Source organism: Nicotiana sylvestris, chromosome 8 (assembly GCF_000393655.2).
Source record: "Nicotiana sylvestris chromosome 8, ASM39365v2, whole genome shotgun sequence".
Lineage (NCBI taxonomy): Eukaryota > Viridiplantae > Streptophyta > Magnoliopsida > Solanales > Solanaceae > Nicotiana > Nicotiana sylvestris.
In genome coordinates, this window is record NC_091064.1 from 57,208,664 (window position 1) to 57,236,088 (window position 27,425).

The following is a 27,425-nucleotide window of genomic DNA, read 5'->3' on the forward strand; positions in this document are numbered from 1 at the left end:
GTGTACTTTATAATGGATAATATTGTAAATACAAATAAAATTACTTTTTAAAAAAATAAATATATCATTTACTATAAATGGGTCTCGTACTTGTTATCTTATTCTTTTTCCATATTTAAACTACGAAATTAATTGGTCTTCTAATTGTTGTCTCATTGTTTTTCTTTTTTCACCTACGAATTTTTTGACTTTACAATCTTTGTTAGATTATTAGGTATACTAATTAAGGAAGAAGGTTCCTACTTCTGCTCTTCTTCTTAATTATTATTTCTTTTTATTCTACGACTATATCTTTTTTTTTTTAAAAAGTAATTTATTTGTATTTACAATTTCATACGGAGAGTAGAGTTTGAGACGGCGCCCCCAACAGTAATTCATGTGGATGACTCTCCTCCGACGGGCTCTGGAGAGGGTCTTAGCGAAATGTCATTAGCCATTTTTACTCTCTATAAGTGTACTTTATAATGGATAACATTGTAAATACAAATAAAATTACTTTTTAAAAAAATAAATATATCATTTAATATAAATGGGTCTCCTACTTGTTATCTTATTCTTTTTCCATATTTAACCTACGAAATTAATTCATCTGGATGACTCTCCCCCGACGGGCTCTGAAGAGGGTCTTAGCAAAATGTCATTCGCCATTTTTACCCTCTATAAGTGTACTTTATAATGGATAATATTATAAATACAAATAAAATTACTTTTTAAAAAATAAATATATCATTTAATATAAATGGGTCTCCTACTTGTTATCTTATTCTTTTTCCATATTTAACCTACGAAATTAATTGGTCTTCTAGATGTTGTCTTAATGTTTTTCCTTTTTTACCTACGAATTTTTTGACTTTACAATCTTTGTTAGATTATTAGGTATACTAATCAAGGAAGAAGGTTCCTGCTTCTACTCTTCTTCTTAATTATTGTTTCTTTTTATTCTACGACTATATCTTTTTTCTTAAAAGTAATTTATTTGTATTTACAATTCTATCCATTATAAAGTACACTTATAGAGGGTAAAAATGGCGAACGACATTTCGCTAAGGGCCGTCGTGCTTTTAATATAGTATAGATATAGATTGATTGATATAGATGGGTAAAGAGGTCAAAGTTTTCTATAGTTAAAAAATGAAAAAGAGTTTCTGAGGTAAACTTTCTAACTTTTAGATTGTTTTGATAGTTTTGTGACATTAAACATCTTCAAAAAAATTTAGTGCCAAAAGTTTTTGTGATTTTCTACGCAACTATCAAGTCAAGTCCTAATTATCAATTAAATAATATTCTTGTAGTATTTTATAAGTTATAATATAGACGTATTTGTATATTACGTGAGAAATATTCGTGTTTAGCATATCTATTTTTTGTAAACATGTAACTTGTTATTTTGAGAAATACTTACATAAATTTCATGAGATAAATTTTTTTCGAACAAAGTAATTAAATTGATACAAATTACAGATATAACAAGTATAATTAATAAGAAGTAATTTATGAGATAAATTTCATGAGGCAATCTATTTTACAAAAAAGTAATCAAATTTCGTATAGAAAAATATAACAAAGTACAATTAATAGTGTGCATGGCTAAAAACTATATGGAAGGTGAAATTGGCCTCATATTGGGGATGCTAGGAATATGAATGTCACTAAAAATTTATTATTTTGGAATATAATTTCAGTTAGAATTACTACGGTCTAAAATGTGTCATATGCACTTTAATACTATATAATGACTTTTCCATCTGAATATAAGACTTATTCTCATTGATAATATTCGACACCCTTATCTCTCCAACGTAGAGCTTGTTTGGCCAAATTCTCAAAGTTTATTTGTTTCTTCTTTAGTTGTTTTACAATTTTATAGTATTTATTATTGGTAAAAAATAAAATATATTTGTATTTTTCTTGCGAAAAAAAAAGATCCGTTGTCGGTTAAAAGACCTTATGTATGTGTTTTAGAATAAACTTAAGAATATATACTTTTCAAAAAAAAATTAGAAACTATTAAATTTTCAAGAATTTATGTGTTCTTGATAAAAATAAAAAAAAAGCACGATAACTTATAAAATTGTAGTGATGAAATTATAAATATTAAGCTGAGAATATTGATGTGAGGACTTATTATTATTGTTTCTTCATTTAATAAGTTGCTAAATAGGATCAACAATCATCATTTTCAAGAACTCACACTATTTTCTTTAACTTATTTTATAACTCAAACGTAATTGTTAATAAAGTATTTAGCTAATTTTTTTAAAATATGTATTTCTTGAGACAGAATACACGCACATATTAAAAGCACAAAGTCTCTATCAAAATGTCGTTCAATATTTTATGTGTTAAAATATATTTCATATTGGATAAAAGTATAATTGTAATTTAATTGTGTAACTAATATTTAGGAATTTCAATCAACTATATTATCAATTAATATTTTATCTTATTTGAAATATTAAAAATTCCTAATATTCAAGAATTGAATTCACCTAAAGACTTTATATAGTCAAAATAGACTATCCAAGAGTAGACGTTAGCTTTATGCATATATTCAAATTATTTTTTTACGCTTCGTTAACATAATTCTTATGGGATAATACTATAACTGCATTTAAGTCAATGACGAACTTGAATCAACAAAAATAAAGTACTTCTTTAATATTGAGAACAAATAATTAAGTCTTTGAATTAAATAATTAGCAAAATAATTTAATTTAATAAATTTTTAAACTCAAATATATATATATATATATATATATATATATATATATATATATATATATATATATATATATATATATATAATGATTTTTAAGCTGATAAACCTCTTATGATACATAATTTGCTTTGATAAGAAAAGCATTAATGGTGAAACAATTCAGAAAATCTAGCAAAATTGACTATAGTATAGTACGTATTAAGACCCAAACTGGTAAAACTGTAAACTTGAAGCAATACGAATGAAATAGTGAAATACAAATATATTATAAACAAGTTACTACTACTATTATTATTATTATTATTATTATTACTATCATCATCATCATCATTATTATTATTATTATTATTATTATTATTATTATTATTATTATTATGCATTTATTTTAAATGACAACTCCCTATATATATATATATATAAGTTCTTTTTTATACAATATTAAGTTAATATTAGTCATTAATCGTTTCGTTGTCCCTTATCAATAACACCAACCTCTTCATTCATAAACAGAGAATTTATTTTTTTAATTTTTTATATGTTAAATCTTTTTTGTTAATACAAGTATTTTTATTTTTATTTATTTTCAGTTGAGGACTTTTATGAGGACGACTTCTTTTTTTATTAAGCTAGCATAATGGGATCAATATTCGTCATTTTCAGGAACTTATATATTTTTTATTAATTTTATTTTATAAGTCAAACACGTTATGTTATATATCTATGTGATTTTTTAAAATAGTGTATTTATTAATATAGGATACACGCGCAAAGCGCATACCCTAGAACTAGTATTCTAAAGTGTAGGAGGGTGTTTTCATCAATTTTATTATTTAATTCACGTATCACTAATTATTCTATATTCTATTCAACATAAAATAATTTATAAATCATATACAACTTATGCTGTTCTTATTTATGTTGACTATGAAAAACAATCAAATAATATATATATTAATGTTGATATTTATGCAAGTATTATACTACTTTTATGAATCAAATCAAAAGGGCCCAACGTGTTTTGATATGGGATGGCCCAATGTTAGCTTAACAACGTAAAAATTGCATGGGGCGCCCTATTTGGTCGCCCCTATTTAACCTATGCCCATTTTTTTTTAAACTTTTAACCTGTACCCACTGTTTAAATAACTTCAGCTCCCTTTCTCCTCCCCCTTCTCCTCCTTCATTTTTTTTTCTTCTTCTACAACGATGACTGCAACATTGCTCTCTTTGATTAATGAAGCTAAAGCAAATATACTGAGGATTTCTGAACAGAGCCAGATCGATAAACAATTTGATGAGATAATAAAATATAAAAATGGTCAAACTTTCAGATTCAGTTAATTTCTGTCCTGGGGTTAAATAGTATACCTCTGTGTCATGTCATGTTTCTACTAATATTTTACCATCCAAGTGTTGTAAAATTGCATATGCATTTTATGCGTAATCGAATCTGTCGGAGTAGTTCCAACGCAAAACTTACAAAATAAAGAGAACAAAATATCTGCACAAAGTCAAACTTCAGCTTTCAGTTAATTTCTTACCCAGGATTGAATAGTTTCTCTATGTTGCCATCATATAATCTTATAATTAGAGAAGTAGCAAAAGCTATTGAGATTCTGAAGTATACATCTCTCCAACATATGTCGTCTTTTTTGCAAAGACAACACAAAAGCTATTAAGCTGAAGTTTCCAGTTACAACACAAAAACTTCAGCTCTAGAGCTTCAGTTTCTCAGTTACAACACAAAAACTTCACCTCTATAGCTGAAGTTCTCCAGTTACAATACAAAAACTTCAGCTCTAGAGCTGAACTTCAGGCCCGACTACTAGAATGTTGAAGTTTTGTGTGATTGCCTTTGCTACTTCAGCCCCGTGTGCTGAAGTTATGCAAAAAAGCAGGTACGCTTGCAATTTTTTCTGCCAAGTGGACACAAATTAAAATGTGACCCAAAAAAACGAATATATATGCAAATGTCCCCTAAGCAACTTAGCGTATTAAATGGAGTTGGGCATATCTATGTTTAAAACCTAGTAGTGGCTCCATTGATGTTTTGTTCCCTCTCTTTTGTTGGTATTTTCCAAGAGGACATAAATATCATTCTACTTAGCATTTAAGGACGTTATCTAGTCGTTAAGAATCCAAATGAGTGAAACCACGAATAGGATTTGAATTCTAGCATGTACAAAAATCGCTAGATGAGTTCTGGGTATTTACCTAAGTTTTGATAGACAAAATTATCTTGTATCTGTATTAATAGGAAGCCCTAAATATCCATTGAATTAGTCGAAGTTTCGGCTGTGCACCACAACAACAACAACAACAACAACAACAACATCAACCCAGTATAATCCCACTTAGTGGGGTCTGGGGAGGGTAGTGTGTACGCAGACCTTACTCCTACCTTGAGGTAGAGAGGCTGTTTCCAAATAGACCCCCGGCATCCTTCCCTCCAAGAACTTCTCACCTTGCTCTTGGGGAGACTCGAACTCACAACCTCTGTGCACCATCATTATTAAAAAAAAATTGAATAAGAGACAAAAATTTATCCCCCCCCCCTCCTTGTCTATGACTCCTCATTGTGACCAACTAGTGGCCATGAACGTCCCTTAGTTGCCGAGGTATAAGGGATGTTTGGATTTTTTTTCGTAGTGGATATGTTCCTCCTAATAATGGAATTATTCGACAAATTCGTTCCATCTATTATAGCAAATCTTAGTAGTTTAATTGGTTGCTTTTTGAACTTTCACCTTATTGTTTAAGAGTTGGATACTCCGATTTCCCATCTTATATTCCTTTCCCATTTCCATGAAAAAGGGTAATAAAAAGAGTATCAATCATCATTCTTCCTATAACATAACAGCCGGCCACTTGATAAACTTTTTTTGGATAGTTTCACATAAATACAACTCACACACCTGATTTGTAACATAACAGCCTAGATATCATTTTGCAAATCTATAGCCCAAAAATAATAGGCTAATTCCCGAAAGACAACCTATTTCACACAATCAACTACTGTTATTGCTCCCTCTTTATATAACCAGTTGTTTTCATACACTATTATGTGCAATTGCTGAAGCAATCCAACAAGATAAAAGAAAAATAAAGACTTGGTAAATGAATTGTAGAATCCCTCCAACGCGTACAAATCTTTTTTATACAGCACATACACAAAAAAGAAGAAGAGAATGAAGTGTCAAACTTCCGTAGAGGCCTCTTACACACTAACAATGTATATACATCCTTATAAACTGAAAAAATATATATAATTATACAACATTATACACAAATATATACATTTATACACAATTATACAATACTGTATAACTTGTATAAACATGTATAATAGTGTATAAGAGGTGTTTGTATATTCATATACACAATTATACACTATTATACATTGTTTATACAAACTGCTACATAGTTATGATTTTTATCCAAGCCTCGAGTTGTAGTAGAAGGTATTGGATGATTCAACTCGTCTATAGGTTAGCAATTTTGCGCCAACGATTCGGAATTCAACGCACAGATACGATACACCCAATTTCAGATTCGAGACTTCAAGGAGGACAACACACATATCACGGGAATCTATAACTTGCGATGAGTCAAGAAGGTCAACAAGTTTAAGAACAAGCAAGTCTGGAGCTTTCTGCTTCATCGTGTTGAAGATTGATTTAGCTTTCGATCTTTGCTCCTCGGAGCTTGACCAAACATTGGAAATTAAGGTTTCAAACTGCAAAGAGTCAGACCCAATTTCAAAAATCTTCAATATTCTTCTGCTTGCCACCATGGACGACGGAGTAGGAGCCCGAGCCTTCTTCGAGCCATTGATGGTAGAACTGCGTAGAGGGTAGGGGAGGGGAATAGCGGGGGCTAGGTTAAGAGAGGATGAGGAATCTATGTGGGTTGGAAAGAAAGAAGCGAGAGGCGGTGGGAGAGAATTTGGTGTGCTGGGAATGAAGAAAGAAGAAAATAATAAAAACCCTAAAAATGTGTCTTTAATAATGGGCTAAAGGCTGAAAAGTTTCTTTCAAGTTATATACAACATGAGCTAAATAGGGTAAGAGCTTCAAATCTAGATCATTTTCGGTTGGATTCTTAGGCCAAGTGACAAGGACAATAATTCTTTCAACTTTTTTTAAGCAAAGTCATTTGTACGAGATCGACATTATATATAGTTATTTTAGAAGGTATTAGTTGAATTAATATCGTTCTTAAGATATTTATTATTGATTTGCCAAATTCTTTATGACTTACTATAATTGCGTGTGTGCTAGCAAGAGGACCGCGACACTCTTTTTTTCTTTAGGTACTGTCTCGATTAATTCGGATTTTCATTGGGAAAATTTCTAAAAGGGTAATGTGTTTCATATAATTGAGAGATTTTTACATTCACAGGTCTAGCTCAGAATTTCTAGTTAAGAGTAAAAATATCCCAAACCATCACACCACACCCATCGGTCGTGAACCACTACACTCACACAAAAACAAAGAAACGACACTGGAATTTATTATTAGGAGACAACCACCTACTCGAGATTTAATGTTTAAAATTGTTTGTCAAATATCATAGTAACACGTTCTAAATAAACCAATTCAATGGCCAACAAGAGAATCCTTGCTCTTTTTGTTTTCTTATTTTGAATTTCGTTAACTTTTTTTGCTTTTTTTTTTCTTTTCATTTTGGGGTCAACACACTTTGCCTCCACCATTAAAATTCTATTATAGTAGATTTATAGTAAAAACAAGAGTGTGTGAAAAGGGGAAAAATCTAACACATTTTAGCTCATCGATCCGCATGATGATCTTTCAAAAAGTTTAGGAAGGTACTGCTCTCCCGTTTTGCTTCATATGATAATCTCTTTTTTGGAAAGTCACAAAATCTTTCTTTGACTGCAACTTCTCAATATATTTTAAATATCTTTACTATTGAAGTTGCAATTTATAATATTTATATAATTTCTAACTATGTATTTTCTATTTTAAAAATTTAAAAATATCAATGTTCGAATTAAGATCGAGAATTAGAAGGTTCAGCCTCAATTTCAAACTCTGATATTATCGAAAGGAAGGAAAAGTATATGAAATCCGCTGCTAAAAACAACAACGTACTGCTAGTGAAGCATAACCATATGTTTTAGGAGTGTAAAATAAAATAATTATAACAGCATGACGTTTTATTATAAGTGATTATTCCCCTGCTAAAGATTGTGATAAAATGAATAGGATTCCTCCACTCTTAATAAAAAATCTCTAACTCGAGATCTGAGAATAAAAAGAATCTCATAGTTTTCTTTAATAAGTATTATACGATGCTAATCCGAATTAATCGATCCCCACTTGGATTACCGGAAACTAGGTGGGAAATTGAAAAATGATTATTCCCCAGCAATTTATAATCAATGTCAAACATGAAAACTTGAAACAGTCACCCAAAATTTCTCAATCCAGTTAACCAATTAGGCAAACAAATCTGGAGTGGAGGACCCACTAACATGTGACTCATGTGCATTAAGGTGCAGTGGGCTTTTAGTTCTAAATATTTTAAAATTTTAACTAAATTTCTACATATTCTGATTTATGCATAAGGTCATCTGTACTGGCTTTAAATTGGTTGTCTGCCTCCCTTGTAACAAAGGCCGAAAATAGTCTTCGTGGAAATGTTTCAATATAATGCCCTATAATTTGGATAGAAGAAAATAAAGATATAAAAATCTCTTCCATATAATAATAAAGATTTATTGAGAAATTTGACATAAAATTTAAAAAGTTGCAATGAGTACAAAATCTATTGATCCCAGACTATTTGGCAAATTGACCTTGGTTTTGTTTGTAACATTACGAGTTTAAATTCTTTCACCAATTAAATTGTTTCTTTTCTTGTTACATGTTAACTTTGTGAAAAAAGAAATAAATATGTATTATAGGATCGAATCTTTCCCCTCAATGATGCTAAATATATGTAATACTATCATTTCTTATTTTCCCAGTCTCAACTTTTATTGGTCAATGGTCAGCCAGCTAAAACTTCGCCGTTCTCCAAGTTTAGTATGCAATAGATTTGTTCAATGTAAACTAACTACTTGTAAGGAAAAACAAATAGCGATTAGGTATAATACCTAAATCCTGCATTGACTAGTGTAGTTTAAACTTAAGGAGTCCTTGAAACATAAGAATTATGGCAACTCAAAGAAGACATATATAAAAGAAATTTGGCATTACCAACCAAATAAAGTCAATCTATCTTGATTGGCCGTAACTGCATGATCAATCTAACAAAACGTTTTATTTGGATCTATGAAATTATGTACGCATAATACATCCCAAAAAGTGAATAACAAAAAGGAAAAAAATACAATATCTTAAATAAACTACAACAATCGATTTGCAATTAACATGGATAAATTAAATTAATCGAGATTCTAAAATAATTGTTTAAACAACTTTAATTTATACAAATTTGTTGAACACAAGATATTTAGAGTGTATTTGGTACACATGAAAATATTTTTCGGAAAATATTTTTTAATTTTTTCATATTTGATTGACTTACATATTTTGGAAAATAATTTCCTCATAAACTCATTTTCCTCTAATTGTAGTAAAATATTTCTCCTATCAAAATTAAGAAGGGAAAATATTTTCCAAAACTCTTTTTCAATCTTCCCCACCCTATTCCCCATCCCCACCATCCCAACCCCACCCATCCCACCCCTACCCCACCCACCGCCCCCACTGCACCCACCCTACCCCCTACTTACAACCCTACCCACCCCCTACTTACAACCCTACCCAACCCCCACCCAACCCCCTACATTACCCCTCACCCCTACCCTAAGTAGAAATATTATTAAGAAAATTTTCTTTTCATGTTATAGATAGAGTGCTTTCTTTTTCATTTCAACATAATGAGTATTTTCTTTTCATGTAATAGAAAAAATATTTTCTTTCAATTCAAAAAATTGAATATTTTCTTTACATAGTATAAACAAAATATTTTCTTTTATCTCAACAAAACGACTATTTTCTTTTCATATAGAAAGAGTACTTTTTTTTCATAAAAAAAAGAGTATTTTTTGTTTTGTTATGGAGCTCAAATTTCAATGATGTTCTTATGTGAAAAAGTAAAGCAACATATTAGTTCCTTTGTGTTTGTGTAAATTTTTAAAAGAATAATTAAATATTTAAAGAAAATAGAATCTTGAAAATGTTGGATATTTGGGGGAGGGGGGAGGAGCACAGAAAACATGGGGAATTGGGAGATGAAAGGGGGGGGATGAAGAGAGTAGCATAGAAAATTATTTTCCTAAAAAATATTTTTTACTCTCTAACCAAATACTAGAAAATATTTTTCGAATTTTTTTTTTAATCACTAACCAAACAAGGAAAAATCACTTATTTTTCAGAAATTTTATTTTTCAACAAAACCTGTTCCACTGTACCAAACACTTCCTTAATCAATAGATAGCACATATCATGGATTACCCTACAAGGACCCTATGCAAATCTCATGGTTTTTAACAAGGACAATTTCTAGCCTGTGGCTGTGATGACGCCGAAAACTACTACGACTATTCATTTCTGTTTTTAATTTTCTCTTCATTTTTATTTCCCTTTTTCAAAAAATAAAATAAAGCCATTTTCCACATGGCTTACAAAATAGATGAACTGTACACACCCTCATGGCCAACGGTCCATTCTTCTTTATTTCCTTTTCTCACCTTTGTTTTCCCCCCTATATTTATTTAAATGAATGCACCAATTTATAGAACAAGAACCATAGAAGCAAAAAAACCTAGCATTTCTATTTTAATGTACTGTCCTTCCTACAATCTTTTTCTTACTACTACTACAATCACTATCTCTAGTTACTATAATGAAAGATCTTGAAGAACAAATCAACCTTGAAACTCCAGCCCATTATCATGACTTCTCTACTTCATTTTCATCCTCTAATAGCTTAAATTCTCCTTCAACCATCACCACTTCTTCTTCGTCCTCCTCCTCCTTCCTGAAGAGCAATACGAAAATCTCAATAGAATATAAAGTGAAAACAATCTCAAAAGAAGTTCAAGAATTCAACTACAAAGCAAATGATCATATTGGTGGCACCGATGAGAACAGGAAGAGAAGGAAAAACGAGGGTGATGACAAGCATCCGACATATAGAGGAGTTCGTAAGAGGAATTGGGGAAAATGGTGTCCGAAATTCGAGAGCCAAGGAAAAAATCAAGAATATGGTTTGGAGCTTATTCAACGGCTGAAATGGCAGCTTGAGCTCATGATGTCGCGGCTTTAGCCATCAAAGACACTCGGCTTACCTTAATTTTCCTTATTTAGCTGATCAACTCCCACGACCAGCTTCTATTTCCCCTAAGGACATTCAAATCGCGGCTGCAAAAGCCGCTGCCACCACATTTCCCGAGGAAATGAAGTCTCGAGCCGAACCCAGCCATGAAATCTCGAGCCCAATCGACCTACTGAGTTCATGTTCATCCACCGACTTATCAACGGACAACGATGATACATTTTTCAACCTGCCTGATCTTTCAATCAATAAAGTAGATCAAATTGGCCGTTATTCTGATCCAATTTCAACTTGGCCGCAGGTTGAAGCCGATGTTGGATTCTGGCTCGAGGAGCCATTTTTATGGGAGAGCCACTAGAAAACAAACAAAACACTTAAAAAAACCAACCATTATAGCAAAAGCCAAATTTTGTAAACTCGTGTTCATATATATCTACCATAGTTTTCTACTTTAATGAATTTCTTGTTTATGCTGAACCAAACAACAATAATAAAAATGCTTCACTGTAACAATTAGAGAGCAATTGCCGCCCATGCTGGATGTCAAGGTCGAACTCCTCCTGTGTAAATTTCCTCATATTAGCAAATGTAGATAAATGGAGAAGGGTTGGGATGTTTGTTTACCCTCAAAATCGGATAACAATTAAATTTGTAGTGGTTTTAAAGATACGCTGATTAATTTGATACTAAGTGACAAGTTGAGTTAGATTGAACAAACAAAGATGAAATAAATTCAAATCACACGAGGAGGATAATTCCAGCCTTAGTGAAGTATTCACCCCCGATCTAGACTTGCAATGGCCAACACTAATGAACAAGAAAAAGAGCTAACAACAGAGAAAATAATAATATATTGCTTTGGAATGCGTGTAACAATCTGTTTCATGAATTATCAGACATCCTTTTATATAGTAGGGGAGTCCTACTTTAGGTACAATTTTGTAAAAGGTAAAAAAATCTTTTGATTAACTAACTGTCGGTTCTTTATCGATACGTGTCGAGATCCCCGCTGTCACACCCCTTTTTTTACAAGCTTCACTAACCCTCTTAAATAAATAAAAAGATTTAGTAAAGCTCGACAGGGTTTTTCAATTAGAAAGTGACAAAAAATTGTGTTCAAAAGAAAATAACTCAGAGCCGCCACCTGACATTTGATTTCGGTGTGTCCGGTCACCGTTTTTTTTTTTCTAAAAATAATTTTTTCCTTTCAAAGCACTTGAGACTCCAAAACTAAGTCTGCACCAGAGATTCGGGTAAGAGGTTCATTTGACTCGGGGAGAAGGTGTTAGGCACTCCCCAAGTTCTGTAACTAGTACGGTTGCATACTCGATCTAGTTAGCTTTTAAAATATTCAAGTTGAGGTAAAGTCACAGAAAAGAAAATACACACAAAAAGGCTAGAAGTCGTCCCCACCTAATAAAAGAAAAATAAAAATAAATAAAAGCTAGCCTACATTATACTTCCTCCATGGTGTTCGTCACAGCTTCCAAATACATGTACTACGGGGGCATACCCCGGATAAAGTATATACAAATCCTTCGGGGCATTCCCCGGATAAATTTAACTAAGGGAACGACCTCTCGCCTCATAAATTCAAATAAAATCCTAAAGGTTTGCCTACCCAAGTGTGGCCGGCCGAGACATGTTTCTAGCGGGTAAATTAATAAATGCAAAGAATGAAATGAGGGAAATCAACCTAAGCTAAAATCATTTTAATCGCTAGTTATCAAAAAATCCGTCTTAGCATCCCAAATCGTTTTTGAATCTTCAAATCCCGAACCTCAATCCCATTTCTGTTCATAAGCATCATCTATCCATTAATTTCCATGTGTGATTCAGCACATACAAGTAATTCAAAGCTGACATTACAAGTAACAAATGTATAAGGACCTAGACCACAACCAAAAATAAGCAAACAAGCTCAACTAAAATAAAACAAAAGGCAATTTGACAGAACTTAAACCAACCAAGAACATTAAGCCATTATCATGTAATTAGTATAGCACATGAGAAATAACAACACACATAATAAAGAGAAGGAGATGAGAGGGACCTCAAAAACAGAATCTGATTGCAACCGTTCGAAAGATTGGAAGCATGAATACTCGAGATGGCATACAAGTACTTGACAGAAACTTTGGAACAAGACCTGGTCCGGAAAATCGATTGGCGACCTCCATCGGCAACAAGAACTCAAACTTTAAAAACGAGAAAAGAAGCAGGATGTAGTGGGTGACAAGTGATATGAAACTCGACTGGGCAGAAACAACTTTAGCAACAAATGGCAAATTCGACCTAAAACAAAACCTCTTAGAAATCCAGATTTTAGAAGCTTTCCTTTCTCGATTTTCAGATCTGTTTACCCGTAAAAGAAAGAACAAAGCGAGAAATGTGGAAGGAAAATGATTAAACGATGGTCATCATTGTCGCTTGCCATCGCCGGTGAGTAACTTCGATCGGCGGCGAAGACGGAGGAACAACAGCCAGGGCGAGGAGGGAGGTAATGCAGCTGAAGTCGTTTTTTTCTTTGTTTGTGCACCGCGGCTGTTTGCTGTGCCTTGGAAGAGGGTGGACGGCTATGGTGTTTTAGATGTCTGGTTTGGTTGGAGAAGAGCAGGGGTCGTTCGGTTGCTGGGCTGCTGGTCACGGATGGGGGCGGGTATAGGTGGTTGTGGTGGTTGCCAGCGAGGGGCGGCGGCGGCAGTAGGTTAGGGTTCAGCTAGGGTTTTTTGTCTCTTTGTTGTCTTAGTTATCTTATGAGGAAGAAGATGGGTTCTAGGGTTTTTGTGTTGTATATCTGTTGAAGATGGCAGCCATGGGTTTTTAGTCTTGTGTCCTAGGATTTTTTTTTCTAAGGAAGAAGAAGAAAGTCTTTCTAGGGCTAGGTTTAAAGAAGAGGGGTAATGGGTTCAGTCTTGTTGGGCTTGAAATTGGGCTAAAAGATCAAGAATGAACTTCTCTTGCTAAAAATGTGATAAATTAAGTCGAAAACTCACTCTTCTTTCTGAAAATGATATAAAATTTACAAAAAATAAAAATATAAAACTAATCCTAATTAATTAAAACAAATATATTATACTATGAAACTATTTTGGTACTTTTCAAGATTTTGTAAAAATAAAATAGGTTCAAAGTATCATATCTTCCTAACGATATCTAATACGTGAATTAAATAGAGAAATATGAAACTATTTTTGTAATTTTCAATTTTTGTTTTTAAAATAAAGTAAAAGAGTCAAAATTGGTTGAAATAACTATATTAAGCCTAAATTAAATATTTTACGCTAAAATGAGTGAAATTTCGGGGAGGGTCAAAAATTACATGTCTACAGCTGCCCCTCTTTGACTAGAAATACGAAGTATTTTCAGACAAAGAACGACTAGACAGGTTTTTGACCCGACCCTTATTTGGAGAGACCAAAAACTAAGAGAAAGGAAGAGAGTGTGACCGAGCCCTGGTATCTGAGCTGCCTACATATCCTTGGCTATAAAGGAATCAGGTCACGTGTAGTTCAGAAGTGCGTGAGATGATGGAGTATACCGAGGTGGAGAGCCGATCGAGGTACCGTCGAGGTTCCGGTCCACGGTCCTGTTATTACATCAAAAATCAAAAAATGAAAAAGACTAACTAAGCATGTCAGCTATGAGTTACAAAATTCCTATCTATAAGACTTCTGAAGCTTGATCTTGAGTCTCGAATGGTTTTTCATGTAGACTTTAGATCTGAACCTTGACGCTCACTAGCTGCAGGTGTTAGTTCATTCTTCTTCAGCTTTTCCGGATCAAGACCAGACATAACTTCAACCACGTCTTGAGCCTTGGTCACCTCGGACTATCGACTCGCATTCTTGCCGCGAGCTTCTGCTACTTCTAACTTGAATTGAATTCTGAAATGACTTCCCTCGCTCTCCAGGTGGGTACCTGCTACTGACTTGAAACTTGAAATAATTCTGAAATGAACTCTGAAATGTCTTCCCTCGTTCTCCAGGTGGGTGCCTGCAATCAAAACAACAAAACAAACAAAATTTTCTGCCCCAGTTTGCACTAGGAAGATTTGTGAGTTGTTAGCAAAACTGTAAATCACCTGTGTTATTGATGCAATGATGAGAGTAAAACTAAAGACTCGACTAGGATGTGTGTATCATGTGAGTAAAACCAATAAACTTTGACTAGCAAATGTGTCTACTAATAATAAAATCTGAATGACCCAAACTAGGAAGTGCGTCTCCTAGGGATGAAACTTGAATGAACCAAAAATTAGGAAGTGCGTCTCCTAGGGTGAAACTTGAATAAACCAAAACTAGGAAGTGCGTCTCCTAGGGGTAAAGCTTGAATAACTTAAACTAGGAAGTGCATCTCCTAGGGGTGAAACTTGAATGAACCAAAACTAGGAAGTACATCTCCTAGGAATAAAACTTGAATAACTCAAACTAGGGAGTGCATCTCCTAGGGGTGAAACTTCAATGTCTCGAACTAGGAAGTGTATCTCCTAGGGGTAAAACCTCACTTTAGGAAGTGCGTCTCCTAAAACAAAAATATAACCTGAAAGACCCAGACTAGGAAGTGCGTCTCCTAGAGGCGAAACTTCAATGACTCAAGCTAGGAAGTGTGTCTCCTAGGAATAAACTTAAACGGCCCCAAACTAGGAAGTGTGTCTCCTAGGGAAAAATTCTCAACTTAGGAAGTGCGTCTTCTAAAACAAAAATATAACCTGACAGACCCAGACTAGGATTTGTGTCTCCTAGAGGTGAAACTTCAATGACTAAAACTAGGAAGTGCGTCTCCTAGGAATGAATTTAAATGACCAAAGTTAGGAAGTGCGTCTCCTAACAAGTATAATCTGAAAGACCCCTACTAGGAAGTCCGTCTCCTAATGGGTAAAACTTCAATGACTAAAACTAGGAAGTGTGTCTCCTATGAATGAATGTAAATGACCAAAGCTAGGAAGTGCGTCTCTTAGGAATGAATTTAAATGACCAACATTAGGAAGTGCGTCTCCTAAAAATAAAAATATAACCTGAAATACCCAAACTAGGAAGTGCATCTCCTGGGGGTAAAATCTCAATTTAGGAAGTGCGTCTCCTAAAACAAAATATAACTTGAAAGGCCCAGACTAGGAAGTATTTCTCCTAGGGGTGATGTGTGATCTTCTTAATAGCCTTTGCATAAGCAGAATTGGGGCATTACACCTGAAAAATTCAAGCTTTGTTATGAACATAGCCTTCATCCCTGTTTCAGACAAAGAAAACTTGTGAGTTTAAAATACGGTGGTTAGTTTGTGGCCTTGACCTTAAAGACGGCTGCTTCTGCACTTGCCAAGATAACTTTGATTTCAACTTGGAGGACCCTGCCTGTTATCGACTACCCATTTTCTTTCAACCTTTATCACAGAAAACACCTCAACTCCATTTGATCCCAATATCCTCTATATGTTGCATTTTGCTCATGAATTGACATTTATTGAATCTTTGCATTTCACATGAATCCCAAAGCATGTTAGTTGTTACCAACTCCGTGCGCATACTGTTCTTTCCTGAATTATGCCATTTGGATGTGCTAGCCAGACTCTGCTTTGTGCAATTGGAAAGCTGGTAGCAAATTTTGAAGTCATTTCTCACTTGTTCTGACCAAACAGACTGAAGAAGGGACTCAAACAAAACAAGAGAAACAAAATAAGGGACAGGGGAAAGAGATGATACCTAACAAGAAAATTACAAAGTAGAAACTTATCAGATGTGGATACCAACTCTAATGACCATAACGTGCACCTTTGGATTAAGTGGCCTAATCTCTCAAGCAATTCTAATATTCAACTCTTGTTGTACCTCTTCGCTGTGAAACTGGGCTTCAGCGCTTCAATTGTCCCATCTGATCCACAATCCTCAGTCGACTTGTAGTGCCCTGAAGGGTTTTCACCATCAAGACTCTCTCATTTTGCTCTTTTTCTCAACTCACCATCGCCTTACGGTGCCCATGAGGGTTTTCACCGATAAGACTTTCTCATTTTGTCATTTCTCTCTTTGTGTTGAGAACAAAGTATTACCCATGATACAAGAAGATTATACTTTGACCACGCACTTGATTTGACATCCTCAAAGATTGGTCGGAAGGTCTTTCTTTGGACCGTAATTTAGGCTTTTGGACAAGGCTAGAAAGAAAGGGTGGCATAAAGGCTCAAAATAATTTAAGATGAAAATGGTTCAAAATTTTAACTTTTGGAATCAGATCTTTTGCAAAACCAAAACTTCGGCCCCAGTTTCTTGGAGCTTGGGGATTTTTTGGATTTTTTTTTCTTGATGGGATTTCTAAGAAAATTTGCCCCACTCTTGACTTCGGGGTATTATGAAATATTTTATTCGGTGTGACCGAACCGTAAGACTACCTACGTATCTTGTGGTGACAAGAATCAGGTCGAACATAGTTCAAAGAACAAAGTTGTTTTTTTTCTTTTCCTTCTCTCTTTTGTTTTTCATTTTTCCTTTTTTTGTCTTTTCTCTTTTTTTTCTTTTTCTCTTTTCCTTTTTTTCTTCTCTTTCTCTTTTTCTTTTCCTTTTCTAGTTCCTGACTCTATTTCTGATTCCAAAAGAGGGGTATGGAACAAAATATTAGGGCTCAAAATGGGTAGCAAAAGATAAAAGTGTTTGGGTAGCAGAATAAAATGTCTTCATCATACCAAACTTTAAAAATACCAAGTACAAACATGCAATTGAAGATAAGCAAAGAAATCCAAACAAAAGCGCCAATGGGTAATACCTCTGTACCAATGAATGATCCTTGCCATTTCGAAGCAGACTTGATTAAAACTTATCTTGATGTGAAAGAATGCATTTCAACACTGATTAATCTACCTCAAACTGCTTGAGAGACATTCCCTTGTTGTATGCTCTCATCAACCTCTTGATTTCCAAACTAACTGCCTCAGTTTCACTCAATTCAAGCTTCAGGTTTCTAAGAATGCGTGAATCTTTAATTGTTTCCTCAAACGCATCCTTTTATCATATTCAAAACTCTGCCATTGATTCATGATTAGACTAACTTTCAAGATAAGGCTGAGAATTATGCGCGCATGTCATGTCACTAGAGTGGGCATGAAAAGGACTATAAAAGGAAAAATGACTTAAACAAAAACTGACTAGAATTAACAGAAAATAGGAGATTGCATTAGATAGATGATGAAAAGGGTTTGAACAAGACAAACAAAATAGACATGGGTTACAACCCTGGAACAATCCTAAATAACACTAGACGAGTTACTACAACTAAACGAACTAGACAAAATGAGAAGAAGAAGAAGAGTTTGAGCCACAAGACAATATCCGGATTACAACTCTGAAATAACCCGGACAAACAGAAATGACAACAAAATAAACCACCAAAACTCCTCCCTAGCTAGCCAAGAAAGGAGTGTCTTTCCAATTACCAAGCTCGACATCTTAGCCACTAGGTTGCACATCAAAATTACTGGGATCTTCACCAATTTCAATATCGTTAACTTCAGTCAGCAAGTTCCCAAGAGGATTCTCATACTCCCTGTCACCGCGCATCTTCCCCACAAAGTGTGCATCATCATGTGCAGGTAAAGGATTTTACGCGATATTCTGGGTGTCGTTGTCCTGGACCACAATTATCCCTTCTTGAATCATTCTTTCTATCTCCCTTTTCAAAGCACGACAATCTTCAATGCTATGACCTTGGACATTAGAGTGGTACATGCACCGTACGTTAGGATCAAAACCTTTTGCATATGGGTCCGGAGTATAGCCAAGGAGCGGCTCAATCAGGCCAGACTGTTTTAACTTTTCAAACAAGCTTGTGTAGGATTCTCTGATTGGCGTAAAACTATTTCTTTGCCTTTGTTCCCATCTATTCCCATGTTTCCTAGGGTTGTTGGGTGCTCGACAATGTTGTGAAGGCGAAAGAGTATTATGCGGTGTTGGTGCTCGCCATAAGGAGTGACCCAGTGGTTGAAGAAATGACTGGACGTTGTTCGGAGGATAGTACTGATGTGGATTATGTGGAGCTCGGAGATAGGTTTTGGGTTGGGGTCGGGGTCGAGGCTAAGTATATTGGTGAGGTAAACCTGTTGGACTATGTCACGATCCTGATACAACCATGGCAACATCATCATGTTTCTTCTGAATTGCCTGTGTTGTGGCTTTTAAGGCAAAATAACTTATGATCTTACTTGACTTCAGTCCCTCCTCCACCATTTCTCCCATTTTACCACATCATTGAAAGGCTTACCAATGGCTGAGATCAAATGGCCGAAGTAAGTAGGCTCCAGGGCTTGAAGAAATTATTCAACCATCTCATCTTCTTCCATCGGAGGATTGACTCGTGCAACTTGCTCCCTCCATCAGAAATCATATTCTCTAAAGCTTTCACTAGGCTTCTTTTCTACCTTGGTCAGGGACAGGCAATTCGGGACGATGTCTATGTTGTACTGAAAATGCCGAGCAAAGGCTTGAGCCAAATTATCCCATGTGTACCACCTACTGGCATCCTGGCGGGTGTACCATTCTAGAGCTGCCCCACTCAGACTCTGGCTGAAGTACGCCATCATTAATTCATCTTTTCCCCCGGCGCCTCTCATTTTACTGCAGTAACCTCTCAGATGAGCTACAGGATCCCCATGGCCGTCATACAAGTCAAACTTAGGCATCTTGAACCCGGCAGGCAATTGAACATCGGGGAACAAGCACAAATCCTTATAGGCCACACTCTCCTGGTTTCCCAACCCTTGCATATTTCTCAATGATTGCTCCAGACTTTGTACCTTCCTAAACATCTCTTCTTGCCCTGCATTCTTGGGTGGTTTGTTAGTTTCAACATGAGGCTCGAATTGGGGAGTGTAAGAGTAAGGATCCGGGACTTTGAAAGTGGGTTCCGGGGCATAGTATTGGGTATTTGGAGCTGGGAATGCGATTGTTTTGGCTGGTGGATCATGAAAAGTTTAAGAGGAAGTGCCAGGGTAATTGTGGTAAGGGGTGAAGCCTGGGGCGTGTTGAGGGGAAAGAGCAACAGCAGTGGGAACCTAGGCTTGTGTTAGTGGTGGGATAGTTGCAGGGTTTTCAGTGTACTTAGTGGGGAAGGAAGGTGGAGGATGCCCCCTGATCCAAGATTGATACATTTCTGTCATCTGCTGTTTCAACCTTCTGACCTTCTCTTTCAGTTCCGATTCTGATTCTACAATCTCCCTTGGTGGGTGTACAACCCCAGTGTCTGTTTCTTTGCTAGCCATGACTGCCTTGTGCTTTCTGGTGTTGTATGGACGAATCACTAAAGTGCCACAAACTAACCACCCTTTATTATAATAACAATGAAAATAACAAAGAGGAGCAAAACGAAGCCAACATGTTAGCGTTAGGACATTTATCAGATAAAAATATCACATTGCGTGCAATTCCCCTAGTCACAGTTAATGGTTCTAGAATGGCTTCGAGGGTACGAAGGTCATACGACATCATCCCAGTTTCACTCTTCTTGCCCCATTTCCTTCTTCAGTTTCCTTTCTAACACCACTTGGTTTTTCATTTCTTTCCCCCTCTTTTCTTTCCTCTCATTTCTCACGTCCCACAACTTCATTCTCTTTTTCTTCTTTTTTTTTTTTAAATGATAATTCGATCGAACCCTATGTAGGTTGCCTAAGTATCATGTCCCTCATGAATCAGATTAAGCGTGGTTCTGGGAAAGTAATGGACAAAATAAATTTAAGAAACAAAAATCTTTTTGAATTTTTCATTTATATATTTTTTGGTCTTTCAAATACAAAACATAAAGCACAATAATGAAAGGCTCGACAAACTCTTAAACCACCTAAGAGACTTAAAAACAGGCTCAAAATATAAAGTCTCCTCAAGTAACTCCTGGACGCAATTGTCCTGGGGTATCTATCATGCTCGAGTCCTGGTACGTAGATCCACACCTGAATGAGAAAAATAAGACCAAATAGATTAGCGATCAATACACTATGTGAGACCACACCTCCTATTGGACACATGCAAGACAACTATTTTTGAAAATTAACCTGCATGGCCAAGAGTGGCTATTAATGCAAACTCAACAAGATTGACCTCATGGACATGGAAAACACCTCACTAAGGCTTTTATGGATTCAAACTCCCAATATCATGGCCCAAAATTAATTTGCGGAAATGCCCCATTTTGCAAAAATGACCGATAAGGCCAGAAGTGGCTAAAAATGCAAACTCAGAAGGACAGACCTTAAGGTAGTAGGACACTTAGTTGCGAACTCGAACCACTTTTGTGAAAATGACCCCATTTTACAAGAATGGCCGATGTGGCCAAAAGTGGCTAAACATGCAAGATATGGCTAAGACCCCGCAAAGCCAAGAACCTAAGACTTGCTAGAAAGACCGGACCCTATGTGGGTTGCCTACGTATCACGTCTCAAAAGACGAGAATCAGGTTCGCGTAGTTCGGGATGATTGGTCATGAGAGAAAGCCTTTAAAAAAATGCAACTAATTTGGAAAAACCATATTTTTTGTCTTTTTGAGAAATGATGGAAAATGTAAACTCTTTTTGGATTTTCTTTTCTCTTTTTCTTTGAATTTTTGGAAAATGATGAAAAATGTAAAATCTTTTTGGATTATCTTTTTTTTCTTTTCTTTTTTGAATTTTTGGAAAATAATGGGAAAGTGTAAAATCTTTTTTGGATTTTTATTTTCATTTTTTTTGAATAAGTAGTGAAAGAAAAATATAACTGGGCCCTACTTGCTTCGTCTTTCACCCTTCTTTCCCAAGCATCGGTCCGCCAAATGACCTTTTTACCCTCAAAGATGCAACATGTATCACATAGGGATGATTGAATGTCTTTTTGGGCCACGGGCCCATTTTGAAAAAATTTGGGATAGGCTTCCTACAAAGGGACAGGGTACCTGGGACCGAGCCCTGTTAGGTCTAAATGACATGATGCAAATAAAAATGACCTAAAGGCTGACCTAAGTTTGGGGTTCACTAACAAGGCAATTCAGGGGAGCGTATGGTCGATGGTGGCTGCTCAAGCTTTCCACCCACTCCATACGTCCGACGGCCCCACTCCTAAATTAAGGGTGACTCAACAAAGAGTTCGTGCACGCGATGCGTACTCCGAGACTTGTTGCAGAAAGAAGACCCATGATTATGCAAATGATGACAGTTTATAAAACAGTAACACATTAAGAAAAGCGATAAACAAATAACCAACAAAACAAGGAAATAAGACAAACAAAGCAAATAAAGAAAACAAACACCTCAACCGAATAACCTAAAAGCCAACAAGATCAAATACCAGCTCGAACCTGCAATTCCCCAGCAGAGTCACCAGAGATGTCACACCCCTTTTTTAAAAGCTTCACTAACCCTCTTAAATAAATAAAAAGATTTAGTAAAGCTTGAAAGGGTTTTTCAATTAGAAAGTGACAAAAAATTGGGTTCAAAAGGAAATAACTCAGAGCCGCCACCTGACATTTGATTTCGGTGTGTCAGGTCACCGTTTGTTTTTTCTAAAAATAATTTTTTCCTTTCAAAGCACTTGAGACTCCAAAACTAAGTCTGCACCAGAGATTCGGGTAAGGGGTTCATTTGACTCGGGGAGAAGGTGTTAGACACTCCCCAAGTCCCGTAACTAGTACGGTTGCATACTCGATCTAGTTGACTTTAAAATATTCAAGTTGAGGTAAAGTCACAGAAAAGAAAATACACACAAAAAGGCTAGAAGCCGTCCCCACCTAATAAAAGAAAAATAAAAATAAATAAAAGCTAGCCTACATTATACTTCCTCCATGGTGTTCGTCACAGCTTCCAAATACATGTACTACGGGGGCATACCCCGGATAAAGTATATACAAATCCTTCGGGGCATTCCCCGGATAAATTTAACTAAGGGAACGACCTCTCGCCTCATAAATTCAAATAAAATCCTAAAGGTTTGCCTACCCAAGTGTGGCCGGCCTAGACATGTTTCTAGCGGGTAAATTAATAAATGCAAAGAATGAAATGAGGGAAATCAACCTAAGCTAAAATCATTTTAATCGCTAGTTATAAAAAAATCCGTCTTAGCATCCCAAATCGTTTTTGAATCTTCAAATCCCGAACCTCAATCCCATTTCTGTTCATAAGCATCATCTATCCATTAATTTCTATGTGTGATTCAGCACATACAAGTAATTCAAAGCCGACATTACAAGTAACAAATGTATAAGGACCTAGACCCCAACCAAAAATAAGCAAACAAGCTCAACTAAAATAAAACAAAAGGCAATTTGACAGAACTTAAACCAACCAAGAACATTAAGCCATTATCATGTAATTAGTATAGCACATGAGAAATAACAACACGCATAATAAAGAGAAGGAGATGAGAGGGACCTCAAAAACAGAATCTGATTGCAACCGTTCGAAAGATTGGAAGCATGAATACTCGAGATGGCATACAAGTACTTGACAGAAACTTTGGAACAAGACCTGGACCGGAAAATCGATTGGCGACCTCCATCGGCAACAAGAACTCAAACTTTAAAAACGAGAAAAAAGCAGGATGTAGCGGGTGACAAGTGATATGAAACTCGACTGGGCAGAAACAACTTTAGCAACAAATGGCAAATTCGACCTAAAACAAAACCTCTTAGAAATTCAGATTTTAGAAGCTTTCCTTTCTCGATTTTCAGATCTGTTTACCCGTAAAAGAGAGAACAAAGCGAGAAATGTGGAAGGAAAATGATTAAACGATGGTCGTCATTGTCGCTTGCCATCGTCGGCGAGTAACTTCGATCGGCGGCGAAGACGGAGGAACAACAGCCAGGGCGAGGAGGGAGGTAATGCAGCTGAAGTCGTTTTTTTCTTTGTTTGTGCGTCGCGGCTGTTTGCTGTGCCTTGGAAGAGGGTGGACGGCTATGGTGTTTTAGAGGCCAGGTTTGGTTGGAAAAGAGCAGGGGTCGTTCAGTTGCTGGGCTGCTGGTCGCGCATGGGGGCGGGTTCAGGTGGTTGTGGTGGTTGCCAGCGAGGGGCGGCGGCGGCAGTAGGTTAGGGTTCAGCTAGGGTTTTTTGTCTCTTTGTTGTCTTAGTTATCTTATGAGGAAGAAGATGGGTTCTAGGGTTTTTGTGTTGTATATCTGTTGAAGATGGCGGCCATGGGTTTTTAGTCTTGTGTCCTAGGGTTTTTTTTCTAAGGAAGAAGAAGAAGGTCTTTCTAGGGCTAGGTTTAAAGAAGAAGGGGTAATGGGTTCAGTCTTGTTGAAGTTGAAATTGGGCTAAAAGATCAAGAATGGACCTCTCTTACTAAAAATGTGATAAACTAAGCAGAAAACTCACTCTTCCTTCTGAAAATGATATAAAATTTACAAGAAATAAAAATATAAAACTAATCCTAATTAATTAAAACACATAATATTATACTATGAAAATATTTTGGTATTTTTCAAGATTATGTAAAAATAAAATAGGTTCAAAGTAACATATCTTCCTAACGATATCTAATACGTGAATTAAATAGAGAAATATGAAACTATTTTTTTAATTTTCAATTTTTGTTTTTAAAATAAAGTAAAAGAGTCAAAATTGGTTGAAATAACTATATTAAGCCTAAATTAAATATTTTACGCTAAAATGGGTGAAATTTCGGGGAGGGTCAAAAATTACATGTCTACACCCGCCGTGATATCCGACTGGTCACGGATATTTCGACCTTCTGTTGGCTATGCTTGATTGTCCGACAATGTTCCTCGAATTCGTTCGAGGTTAGGACCGATCCGGAACCATGACCCCCATACTCGAGGGCAGGTGTCATGCCCCCGGATTCTGACTCGACAAGACTTTCGCTTCGATGTCGGCCCGACCCCTTGTCATCATATCTCGAGCCTGGCTTATCTTGTCGGAGGCCGGGGTGCACCATGAGCTCAATTTTACCCGTATACAATGTCGACATTGTAAAACTAGCCAATTATGCTAAACACCAAAAAAAATCATAATTTGTAAGTAAATTTTATGTGCTTATCTGTAACAAAAAAAAAAAAAAATTGATAACAAGACCCAATTATTGTAGTTTTTTTTTTTTTTTGTGTATTTCGTTTGGAGAGATTCAAGGGAGTCAAAGTAGTTTCGGTAACCATTGGATACGGTCATTTTTAACATATAGTGACAGTAACAAAGATATATAGGAAAATTACGATCCAATGATTGAGCTAAAGTTTATTGTAATTATTTTTTGTCATCGATCGACACCACTCTCCCCTTCCTTTAACCTTTGCTGGTTTGTCTCATTCATGAAATCCGTGCATTATTTGTCCTCACCATTTGTGAGCTACGGCAAAACTTATGTATATATAATACTAACAATAAATATTTGTATATTCTAATTTAATATGTTGTAGCAGGTATTTGTCTTATTTCTCAAGTTATTAATCTCTCTTTTTTGTGAACAAGTTATACATAGTATCTTTTAGAAGTTTTGATAGTGTAAAAATACTTTTACACGAGAGTGTATAGCAGTTAAGCTCTAGTATTATTACATCATTCTGAACGTATCAGTTCGAGTTAAACAACTAATCGTCCTCGTATGACTGAGAATGTATATAATCTCTTACTGTCAAGACCTCGTCTCAAAATTATCAGATAATTGAGTTTTTATACTGTTTAATGTTGATGAACGTAGACTAGCTCCCTAATCCCTATGATGATATTAAACTTTAGATAAAATACAACGTACTAAGATTACCAATTTAAATGTTGAGACAATACTATTCAGGAAAGAAAGGTGATTAGCCACCATTGGGTAGTGATAAGTAATCTTAACAATACTATCTAGATATCTTGTTTGAAAGTCTATAACCCCATCATTTGGATACATTTTCTGACCTATTCGAATAAGTTTAATTTTTTATACATCAATGGTGTAAATATATACTATCTAATCATCTAAAAGATAGATATAAATAAATGTTCATAAGAATGAGATTATATTACTCGAAAAATAAGTTATGTGACATGTTACAACTGTTAGGATCAAAATAATCAGGTGTCATTCGAAAGTTAGTAAAGCAACACTTGAACGACGATAAATCAGACAATAGAAGAGAAATACCAAAAGACACCAATGTACACACATGGAGATGAGCAATCCACTATATAAAAGAGAGTACAAAATATCGAGAGAACAACTTCGCAAAGAGGCAAACACAAGTGACACACTTAACACTTGTCCCGAAAATTTCTCCGCCTAAATGAGACTCTCAAACCCCTTATGACAACATTGTGGATGCTATTAAATGAGAAAGAAACTAATTAAGGATCCTCAATTTATAGAAGTACAAAGCATTTTCCTCCAAGAAAAAGGACTAACCAAAAATGAGAGATTTATAGTTTCTTTCTAAGAAAAAAACTAATTACGGTAACTCCTTCAAGAGATAGGAAAACCAAATATGGTAAGAAAATCATGACAAATACCTAACAATTCTTTCTGTTGACCTAAATTTTCTGACAAAATAAGTTCGATCCACCTTCTTCACTTACCCTTCAACAGGTCACACCTCTAAATCTCCACCACAAAGTTTGTCTCAACGTGCGTAACACTCTGGTCAAATTTTTCAGAGAAAATTCATGATTATCGGCAAATGGGTTGCGGCCTTAACTAAACCCGCCAAGATGAACCCGTCTTGAACCTCGCTATAATACCTTTTGTTAGGATCGAAATAATCAAGTGTCATGCAGAAGCTAGTAAAGCAACACTTGAATGACGATAAATCAGACAACAAAGAGAAATATACAGATATTTAACGTGGTTCGGTCAATTGACCTACGTCTATAGATGGAGATGAGCAATCCACTACATAAAAGAGAGTACAAAATATATAGAGAGAACAACCTCACAAAAGAGGCAAACACAAGTGATATACTAACACTTGTCCCGAAAAGTTCTCCCCCCTAAACAACACTCTCAAACCCCTTATGACTACATTGTGGATACTACTAAATGAGAAGGAAGGATCCTCAATTTATAGAAGTATAAAGCTTTTTTTCCTCCAAGAGAAAGGACTAGCCAAATATGGGAGATTTATAATTTTCTTCTAGGAAAAAAATCTAATTATGGTAAATCCTTCAAGAAATAGAAAAATCAAATATGACAAGTATACGAGGATAAACACCTAATAACTACTTGTTAAAGTACATTAAAAAGTAAAAGAATTAAGTAAAATCATAAAAGGAGTGGCAAAGATAAGAGACAAATCTACTATGTTGGACTAGGCAAATCTTCTTGTGATAAGACGATAAGTCATCTAGAGTTTAGACCTTAATTTTGTATTTCGAAGCCTTCAATAGTTTCTTTAAGACTTTCTCAATTTGCGTGCGTAGTCCAGGTATTTTTTTCGAAAGACTTTTATGTTAAAAACTGATAAAAT

The 27,425-nt window shown here is 35.3% G+C and overlaps 1 pseudogene; it reads left to right on the top strand.

Annotated features, from left to right (window-relative positions):
• The first annotated feature begins 10,410 nt into the window (after positions 1 to 10,410).
• On the top strand, positions 10,411 to 11,425 carry LOC138874563 (ethylene-responsive transcription factor ERF038-like; annotated as a pseudogene).
• The last annotated feature ends 16,000 nt before the right edge of the window (positions 11,426 to 27,425 follow it).